The following is a 10,154-nucleotide window of genomic DNA, read 5'->3' on the forward strand; positions in this document are numbered from 1 at the left end:
GCTACTTCACGGTCAGGGCGGCTAGAGTCTGGAACCAGCTTCCAAGTGAGGTGGTGCAGGCTCCCACCCTGGGGGTTTTTAAGAGGAGGTTGGATGACCACCTTACTGGGGTCATTTGACCCCAGTGCTCTTCCTGCCATGGCAGCGGGTCAGACTAGATGATCTGCTCAGGTCCCTTCCGACCCTAGAAACTATGAAACTATAAAACTATGAAAACTAAAAGTTAATTAAATGAAGCTAAAAATTGCTAAAGGGAAAAGGCCAAATTCTGGAGTGTTTTATCTTTGGGGCCAAATGTTAAGATCAGTCAACAGAAGCACGTTCTGTCTGCTAGAGACAGAGTTAACAGGAGCATGGCCACCTGCAATCTGTTTATTGAGGTGTGGTGATATAACCAAAAAATGTCATGTTTCCGGTCTCCCACTACTGGAAGGGAGGGCTTTAGTCCACTCCCTAGACTGGCATAAGAAAATGGCGGGCAGGATACTTATCTGTTTGTGGCCTGTTTCCAATGAAAGTAATTACTGCAATTAGCTGTGTAAGTTAACATCTGGCCCAGTACTATACATAAGGCTTCTTTGTAATACCATGGCTTATTCCTGGATGTATCTTGGGCTAACCTAATTATTGTTTTATTCATCATTGGAGCACAGTGCAAATCAAATGGGATTATTATGGCAGTGACTACACTAATACCTGTTTTAAGACACTGAGTTTGTTCAGCATGAATTAGATGCTTCCAAAAGACTGAGCAGCCATAGACTGAGACATTAGTAAAGGGCCCAAGCTTTCTCTGATCTTAAGTGTTCATTGAACATTACATAGTGTCAGAAATTGTATCAAACCAAAGATGTAGCAATTACTGCCCTTAGCTCCACTGACTTTGCAAGGCATCAAAACTCAAAAAAAATGCATCAAATCACATTTTCTTTTCTATCTACTAGAGGCACCACAGAGAAAACATGTAAAATGAAAATAACATTTTTAAGAGCATAAGAATAGCCATGCTGGGTCAGACCAAATGTCCATCTAGCCCAGTTTGCTACCTCTGACAGTAGGAAGTAATGGATGCTTCAATAAGGCTATGAAGAGCTTCGGTCCTTGATTCAATTCGGCGGAGATTCAGCCTGATTCAGTGGCCAAATCTCCAAATCTGAATTGAACCAAAGGACCCTTTAATCTCTCTGAATCAAATCAGAACCCTCTGAATTGATTTGGAGAGATTTGGAAAGATTCGGCAATTCGGACATAGACACAGCTTTAAAAGTTTTTTCTACATACCTCTAGGTAACAGGTGGCTCATGAATGCTGCGATGGTGGGGCACATGGAGTGGGGCACAGAAATGAGGGGAGCTCCCCAGCGCACTCGGCAGCAGACCCAGAAGTGGACCTGAAGTACTTCCAGTCCACTTCTGGGTCTGTGGGGGAGTGCGCTGCTCCCCCCACCACCCCTCCCTAGGCTTGGCAACTGGTGTGTTCTGGGTCTGGGGGGCACCCAGGTTCCCCCCACGACAGATCATGGGGGGCCCCCCCAGCATGTTTGCCAGTGGACCATCTGGGTTCACCGCTGAGCACACGGAAGTCCCACCTGCACTCCTATGGGATGCTTCATCCGCCCCACCATTGCAGCGTTCACAAGCCACACCTGTACCTCAAGGGATGTAGAAAAAACATTTAAAGCTGTGTCTCTGGCCAAATCACTGATTCTCTGAATCAGCATCAAATCTTCAGATTTGGATTTGGCCTAATCGAATTGGGGAGAGTGATCCAAATCAATGAATTGAATTACTGTCCCTGATTTGAGCTGAATCTGAATCCAAATCAAATAGGACCCATTTCTCACACACCTAATATTCAGCCTCCAGCCTATGGGCCAGACGTAGCCTGCGGAGCCATGACAGACTCCCCATGGGTAGTGAAATTTGGAAATGCCATCACCCTCCCAGGCTCAAAATTCCCAAGCTCTGCATGGTAGAGGGGTCAGAGCCAGGTCATGACCCCACCCTCCAGCACAGCCAGAATGGAGCCAGGCCACACCTCCTCCACCCTGCCAGGCCAAGTCAGGGCTGGGCCATGCCTCCTCCTCCAGTGCCAACAGACTGGGGCTGGACTGTCCCTCAACTGTCCTCCACACAACCAGCTTAGCCTCATCATGCTCACCTTGGGTGCTATATTGGGACTACTAGCCAAATTTGCCCTGCAGAGAGACCAAGCACTGCCCTCCCACTTGCTGGGGGAAAAGTTTGGGCACCACTGCTTTAGAGGGTGTCCCCTTGAGTCAGTTCCTCATGGGGGAAATAGATGTACACCCCTTATCAGCTGCCACACTATTACCCTGCTGCTCAGCACTTGCTCCTCATCTGGTAACTTAACAACTGTGTGCCATGCCCATACCCTACTATATACTTTTACTGCCAGCTGCTATGAATGGCAAAAAGTGGTAACAATATCTTTGAATAATAAGTAGGAACCTGGAACTCCCCTATATGAATATCAGTTTGGGAAAAATGAAGGAGAAAATCCCCTAAAGAGCCCTAGGTGACAGTTGGTATGATCAGTTATGAAATCAAGCCTCATAGGCCTTCCCTCTTAGGCAGTTGTGATGGAAAGATGATTGACTTCAGCTTCCTTATAAGTTAACTCCCCAGCTGCAGTCTCTATTGGCTTGTTGTTCTATGTGGGCTCCCCTTGTTCTTCCCTTGTCCTGATGAACTGCTTTGTAGGACTGGAGGAATGCCTGGTGGATGAGGAGCACTTTTCAGTAGCCAAAGCAGCTATGGGGGTCTGTGCCCAGGTCAATGACAGATCCTCTTCACATCCTTTCTTACAATAACTTGAGAGACCACAGGAGAAAGGGACTAACATACATGAGAATGGGTTGAGGTTTAGCTCACATTTAGTTGTTCTGTCTTCCATAATTTGTAAACTTTCTACTTAGAAAACAATTTCAATTCTCTTCATCTCTGTAGGAGCCAAGAGAATTTGTTTTCCAGTTAAATGTCACAGGAATATTACGGCATAGGTTATAGTCTATCAGGATTTTTTTTCTTATAAATCTTTATTGACCTTTTCAGAGTCTCAGCATAAGCAGCATATCCCCTTTGGAAGGGCCTTATATGGCATTATGCAGAAGTTTCTTGAATATTCTAACATTCCAAATAGACTATTGGAAGTGGACTTGCTAATATGATGCTCTGTAAGTGTAAACTTTATAACCTGATACTCTCATTTCCCTACAAAAACAACAGGATGTAGCCATGGGGTAAAAGAATAATCTTCCCCAAGATCTGTGCCAACAAGCCACTCACACTCAAATATCATAAACACTAATCCCATTAGCCTTTCCCTCACTCGTGTTATATAGTTTCTGTCCTCTTCTTTTTTTACAGTAACTATAATTATGCTTATTCCCTTGAAAGGGCATGAATCACCTAGCTTCGGCACATTTATACTCCATTTAAAAAATGCAATAGAAAACTGGCCAAAATGTATTTAACTCTTGCTTTATCTTTCATTTTCTTACCTTTCTATGAGAGAGATCATGCCTCTAAGGCAGGAGTAAACAACATTTTTTGTTGCAGACCAGAATGGCCACCCTAGGTCAGAGGTGCATGGAGGGGTAAGTGCTAGCACCCAGCACTGCCACTTCTCATCTCTTCAGCACCATAAAAACATAAGAATTGCCATTTACTGGGTGAGACCATCTTGCCCAGGATCCTGTGTCACACAGTGGCAGAGAGTAGCTGCTGAAAGGGACAATGAACTGAGTATGACTAGGGTTTTTTTTTCCAGTCTTCCTTTCTCACTTGCAGTCTTCAGCATTTAAACTAGGGACAGACATTCAAAAAACCTGAGCCTGAATTGATTCAATCTTTGCAGGTTAATTTAACGTGCCTAGATTGAATCAGTTTGCAAGTGCACAGACATTCCCCTAGACTAAAGAAATGAAGGCACATGCCTGAAGTGGCTCAGGCTAGAAGCCGGGGGGGGGGGGGCTAAAACATCCCCCCTTCCATTCCAGAGTGCTAAGCTGAGGGGGGAGGACGGGGGGGGCATTGCCAGGCCATGACAGGACCTCTTATTAGGGAGGGTTTTAAACCCTCACCCCACCTGCACAGTTCCAGGCTTTGCCCTGCTGACTGCTCAAGAGGCAGGAGTGTTGCCAAACTCCAACCCCTTCCTAGCACTCTGAGGCAAAGGGGAGGTGTGCAGTTCTTGCATCTGTTGATGACACTGAGCTTTTCAATCTCCCTCTCCCTGCTTCTTCAAACTGTCTGCAAACCTGACAGGTGAGGGAGCCAGCAGGGAGCTGATAACACAGCGTTTATCAGCCCATCAACAAAACAAAAGCCTCCCTCATTAGTTCAAGCTTTTCTTAAACAACTTTTTCCAAGGAGCAGAGGGACATTACCAGCTGACCTGTGGATTAGCTCCAAAAAGCCCTAAGCAGACACTGTTCTGTTTGCCTGTCCCAGTGAAATTGGAAACACACACACAGAGGCACCTCTCAACATTAACCACATACCTAAGGTCCATGAGGCTGGGGTCCCTGCTGTGGGAGATGGGAGGAAGGGAGGGGGAGATCCCTGCTTAAGTAGCATGGGGGTGGGGAAGGGGGAAGCAAGGCAGATGCTACTGTGTCTGCAGTCTCCACTGGAACTCTGGCTAAGGAGCAGAGGGGTGGGGCCAGCTCTGTTCTTTGGAGCAGAAAGCACAGCACAATACAGCACAGCCCCACCCAGGGCTGCAAAGCATCTGGGGTGCTGGGGGACTCTGGTTTAACTTAAACCTGGAAGGGGTCTGGGACAGACATTTCATAAACCAGTTTGACTCAGATAAGTTAAGTTTGATAGTACATTCAACCAGGTTTATCTTAAACCAGTTTCAGCCATTTTGAAACTGGTTAATGTGCACTAAACTTCTGTTCTGTTACAGGTTTAAACCAGTTTCTGATGGATTAAACCAGTTTATGTGTAATATCTGTCCCTAGCCTTAAGGTCTAGGGAGTTCAAATTCAGAGGCTATATCTCTAACTCCTCTGCTCAATAGCTACTGATGCCCTTTTCCTCCAAGTATTTGTCCAATGCCTTTTTGAACTTTGTTAAACTGTCAGCTTCCACAACATCTAATAGCAGTGAGATCCATACTTTAATTACACATGTGAAAAACAACATCCTTTTGTTAAACTTACTATCTACAGTTTTATTTTGTGACTCCTAGTTCTTGTATCATGAGAGACTGTAAATAATGAATCCCTATTTACTTTCTCTTCAACATTTAGTATTTTAAAGCCTTATCATGTCCTCCCTAAAGTGTCTCTTTTTTAAATTAAATAGGCCTAGCCTTTTTAATCTGTCCTCATATAGAAGCCCCTCCATACCACTTATCATCCATGTTGCCCCTCTCTGTACCTTCTCTAGTTCTTCTATATCGTTTTTGAGGTGGGGACCAGGTTTGGACACAGTATTCAAGGTGTGGACATACCATGAATTTATAGAGGGGCATAATGATACTTTCAGTTCTGTTTACAATTCCCTTCTTAATAATCCCTAACACTTCGTTTCCCATTTTGACGGCTGCTGAGCACTAAGCTGATGTTTTTAGTGAACTGTCCGCAATGTCTTCTAGATGTCTTTCCTGTGTGGTAATAGCTAATATAGAGCCCATATGGTCCATGTGCATCACTGTATTTCGTCTGCTATTTAAGTTGCCCATTTGCTCAGTTGTGCCAGATCTTTCTGAAGTTCCTCCCAGTCTTAGTCTTTACCACTTTGAATAATTTTGTGATATGGGCAAATTTGGCCACCTTGCTGCTCATCCCCCTTGTTGAGATCATTTATGAATATGTTAAACAGCACTGATCCCAACACAGATCCCTGGGGTACCCCACTGTTTATGTTGTTCCATCCTGAAAACTGACCATTTATACTCTCTCTTTGCTTTCTATCTTGGAGCCAGTTTCTAATCCATGGGTGGACATTCCCTGTTATATACCAGTATTGTGTAACACCTGTACTGTATTGTAAGGCCTTACTGATGCAAGCAGTTTATCCAGTGGGACTTAGGTAAACATAATTTTGTCCTAAATTAGAATATACAGTTGTCAGTAATTCTGAGCAATGTTACCCTTTACAGCAGAACACTATGGCTCCACTCTCAGGTTTCACATGTCAATTGGTAGAGTTCATTTTATGGTGAATGGTGGATCTTAGCTCTATCCACAACTTTTCACTGATCACCTGGGAAAGAGTATGGGTCTACTTATTAGCATTTTGTATTTTTTCAGTACAGGTAAGGATCCTGTTGTCAGGCTACCTGCAGGCTGTGGTTTGTAAGAGAAGTGAAGTTCAGATGCTCCTTTCTTCCTGTGCAGACTAAGGGAAACAAATCCATACACAACTAGACTCTTTTTTCAGCTACATTACATTCTTGTCCAGGAGCTCCTGGAATTCCTTTGGTAAGAACTTCTTGACACGGTTTTGATGTATCATTGTAGTTTTGGAGCTGAAGAACATACTGAATAGTGTGGATGTTCCCTTTCCTCTGAGTAGGTTACTGTAAGGTTGTTAATACTGGTAAGATCCACATTATTTCCCTTCTTCGCAGCTTCTGCACCTCAGGTGTTGAACTCTAGTGAATGCTCAGAAAAGGATTAATAGATTCATAGATTGTTTGGGGCTGGAAGGGACCTGGTAGATTATTGGGTCCAGTCCCCCTGCACTAGGCAGGAAAAGACAACTGGGGTCAAGTGACCCCAGCAAGGTGACTGCTCTTTTGACTGTCTCCTTTTGAAGATTTCCAGGGTAGGTGACTGCACCACCACTGGAGAGAGTTTATTCCACAGTCTGGACACCCTGACTGTGAAGGAGTTTTTTCCTGGAATTGAACCTGAGGCAGCCTTCCAGGAGTTTATATCCATTGTTCCTGGTCTTCCCCATTCTTGATGTACTCCCCTGATGTAGCTGTAAGCTGCTACCAAGTCCCCTCTCAGCCCTCTCTTCTGTAGGCTGAAGAGGCCCAAGTCCCTCAGCTTCTCCTCATATGGCTGGTCTTGCAAGTCCCTGACCATATGGGTGGCCATTCTTTGGACCCTCTCAAATTCTTCCACATCTTTGTTGAAGTGTGGCACCCAGAACTGGATGCAGTACTCCAGCTGTGGTCTCACCAGTGCAGAGTACAGTGGGAGTATCACTTCCTTAGTTTTGCATGAGATGCAGTGGTTAATGCATGCAGGCGTATTCTTTGCCCTGCTGGCCACACCATTGCACTGCCAGCTCATGTTCATGCGGTGGTCAATCACTACCCCAGGTCCCTTTTGGCTTTGGTGCAAGTCAAATTGTCACCAGCAAGCCAATAGTATGGTGGGGATTGTTTGTCCCCAGATGGAGAATCTTGAGGATGATCAATGGTAGTATGTCTCCTTGTGCTGTTTTTTCTGGAAAGCCAATGGAGGCCTGAAGTAGCACTGTGGTACAAGAAATCTGAGGAGGCCAAGTTCCAGGATTAAACTCCCTATAGATCTCTTAGACCCTACAGATTTTTAAGATCACACTTCTTCCGTTCTTTGTGAAGCAAAAACCTCCTTCTTTCTGAGGAGACCATGTGAGGGCTGTGCCTCAGAATGACACTAGCAAAGCTTGATGCCTTTCTTCTACCAAGGCTTTTCCACAAAAGAGGCAGACCTAAGCCTCAGAAGGGAGGCTTTGCTTTGAGAAATCTGTTAATGAATGGAAGTGTTTTCATCACATGGCATCACTTTTTCCCTAGGCAACAAGAAATCTGTAAGGGTGTGTCTATGCCATGGTGAAAGCATATCTCAGCTGCCCTATTCTTAAACATTTCTTTCCCACCTGCTCCCACTAGCGTGATCCAAACCTGGAAATACACCAGTGAAGATGCTCCAGGATTTCATAGATTTCATAGACATTCAGGCTGGAAGGGACCCCGGAGGATCATTGAGTCCAGTCCCCTGCCCCAGGGGCAGGAAATCAGCAGGGATCGTAGGATCCCAGCAAGATAAGCATCCAATTTACTCTTGAAGGTGTTCGAAATGGGTGCTTGAACCACGTCCGGCGGCAGTCTATTCCAGACCTTGGGGGCTCGGACAGTGAAGAAGTTCTTTCTGATATCCAGCCTGAATCGGTCACGGTGGAGTTTGTAATCGTTCAATCTTGTCATCCCTTGGGGCGCCCTGATGAACAGTCATTCCCCCAGATCCTCATGAGCACCCCTGATAAATTTATAGGTGGCTACCAGATCACCCCTGAGCCTGCGCTTTTCCAGGCTAAAGAGCCCCATGGCTCTCAGCCTGTCATCGTAAGGTCTGTTTTCCTGACCTCTGATAATGTGCGTGGCTCTCCTCTGCACCCTCTCAAGCTTCTCCACATCCCTTTTTGAATTGGGGAGCCCAAAACTGGACACAGTACTCCAGCTGCGGCCTCACCAAGGCCGAGTACAGCGGGACAATGACGTCCCGGGATCTGCTTGAGAAGCATCTATGGATGCAAGCCAGCATTTTGCTCGCTTTACTAGCCACAGCATCGCACTGAAGGCTCATGTTCATCTTGTAGTCAATGATGACCCCCAAGTCTCTTTCTTCCATAGTGCTAGCCAGCGTAGCACTGCTGAGCCTATAAGGATGCTGCAGGTTTTTCCTCCCAAGGTGGAGAACCTTGCATTTTTCAGCGTTGAATACCATCAGGTTCTCATCCGCCCATTTCCTGAGCCTGTCAAGATCCGCCTGGATCACCCTACTGTCCTCAGGTGTGGATGCTTTACCCCAGAGCTTGGTGTCATTGGCAAATGTGGCCAGTCTGCTTCTGACACCAATGTCCACGTCATTGATGAAGATGTTAAACAGTATAAGCCCTAGGACGGAGCCTTGAGGTACCCCACTGGATAGCATTCTGCAGCTGCTCTTGAGACTTTGCTCACATGTTTCTGGGTTTGGAGAGTGCAGGTGATCATGACTGGGTAGGGCATATTCAGGAATGACTGAACTGAGATGCACTGCTGCTGTACTGCAAACACGTGCTAAGATTACCTAAACTTTCAAGTAAGCCAAAAGCTAGTTGGTGCTATTAGACTGTAGTGAGAGGGAGGAGAAAGCTGATATGTCAAAAAGTATGTAGATGAATGTTTTACCATCAGGGGAGAATGGTGTTGCCTTTCCCTCTATATTTCAAGTTGCCAACCCAAAATAGAACAAAGGGCAGTTTTTGCCCAAAACTTGTCCAACATCTGTCCCCTCTATGTATTTTTTATAGGGGTGTGTGAAACGGGCTGTATTCAGTTCGGATTTGGATTTGGACCAAATCGGGGACAGTGATTTGATTAATTGATTCAGATCACTGCCCCCAATTCGATTAGACTGAATCCAAAGATTAGTTTCTGATTCAGAGTATCAGCGATTTGGCCATAGAAACAGCTTTAAATGTTTTTTCTATATACCTCGAGGTACCACGCATGGCTCATGAACACTGCAATAGTGGAGTGGATGGAGTATCCCACAAGAGTGTGGGGGCACCCCCTGAATGCTTGGCAGTGAACTCAGAGGTGGACCGGAAGTACTTCTGGTCCACTTCTCGCTCTGCTATCGAGCACAGTAGGGGGCCACCTTGTGCCCCGCTGGCTTGGTGATCAGTCCTGGGAGGACCCCAGGTGCCCCCCCGGACCCAGGAGGCACCAGTCACTGAGGCAGGGGGATGCAGGGGGGCCCCCTAGTGCGCTCCCCGGTGGACATGGAAGTGGACCGGAAGTGCTTCTGGTCCTCTTCCAGGTCTGCTGCCAAGCATGCTGGGGAACGCCCCCCTCCCCCGTCCCGCACTCTTGTGGGATGCTCCATCTGCCCCACCATCTCAGCATTCATGAGCCACCTAGTACCTTGAGGTATGTAGAAAAAACATTTACAGCTGTGTCTACATTCAAATCGTTGAATCTCTCCAAATCTCTCTGAATTGATTCAGAGGGTTCCGATTCAATTCAGAGAAATTAAAGGGTCATAGATTTCATAGACATTAGGGCTGGAAGGGACCTCAGAAGATCATCGAGTCCAGCCCCCTGCCCTAAGGGCAGGAAGTCAGCTGGAGTCAGATCCCAGCAAGATAAGCATCCAATTTACTCTTGAAGGTGTTCAATGTAGGTGCTTAAACCAC

This window comes from Gavialis gangeticus, unplaced genomic scaffold (assembly GCF_001723915.1).
Source record: "Gavialis gangeticus isolate Ggan-Ray unplaced genomic scaffold, GavGan_comp1, whole genome shotgun sequence".
NCBI classification, from domain to species: domain Eukaryota; kingdom Metazoa; phylum Chordata; order Crocodylia; family Gavialidae; genus Gavialis; species Gavialis gangeticus.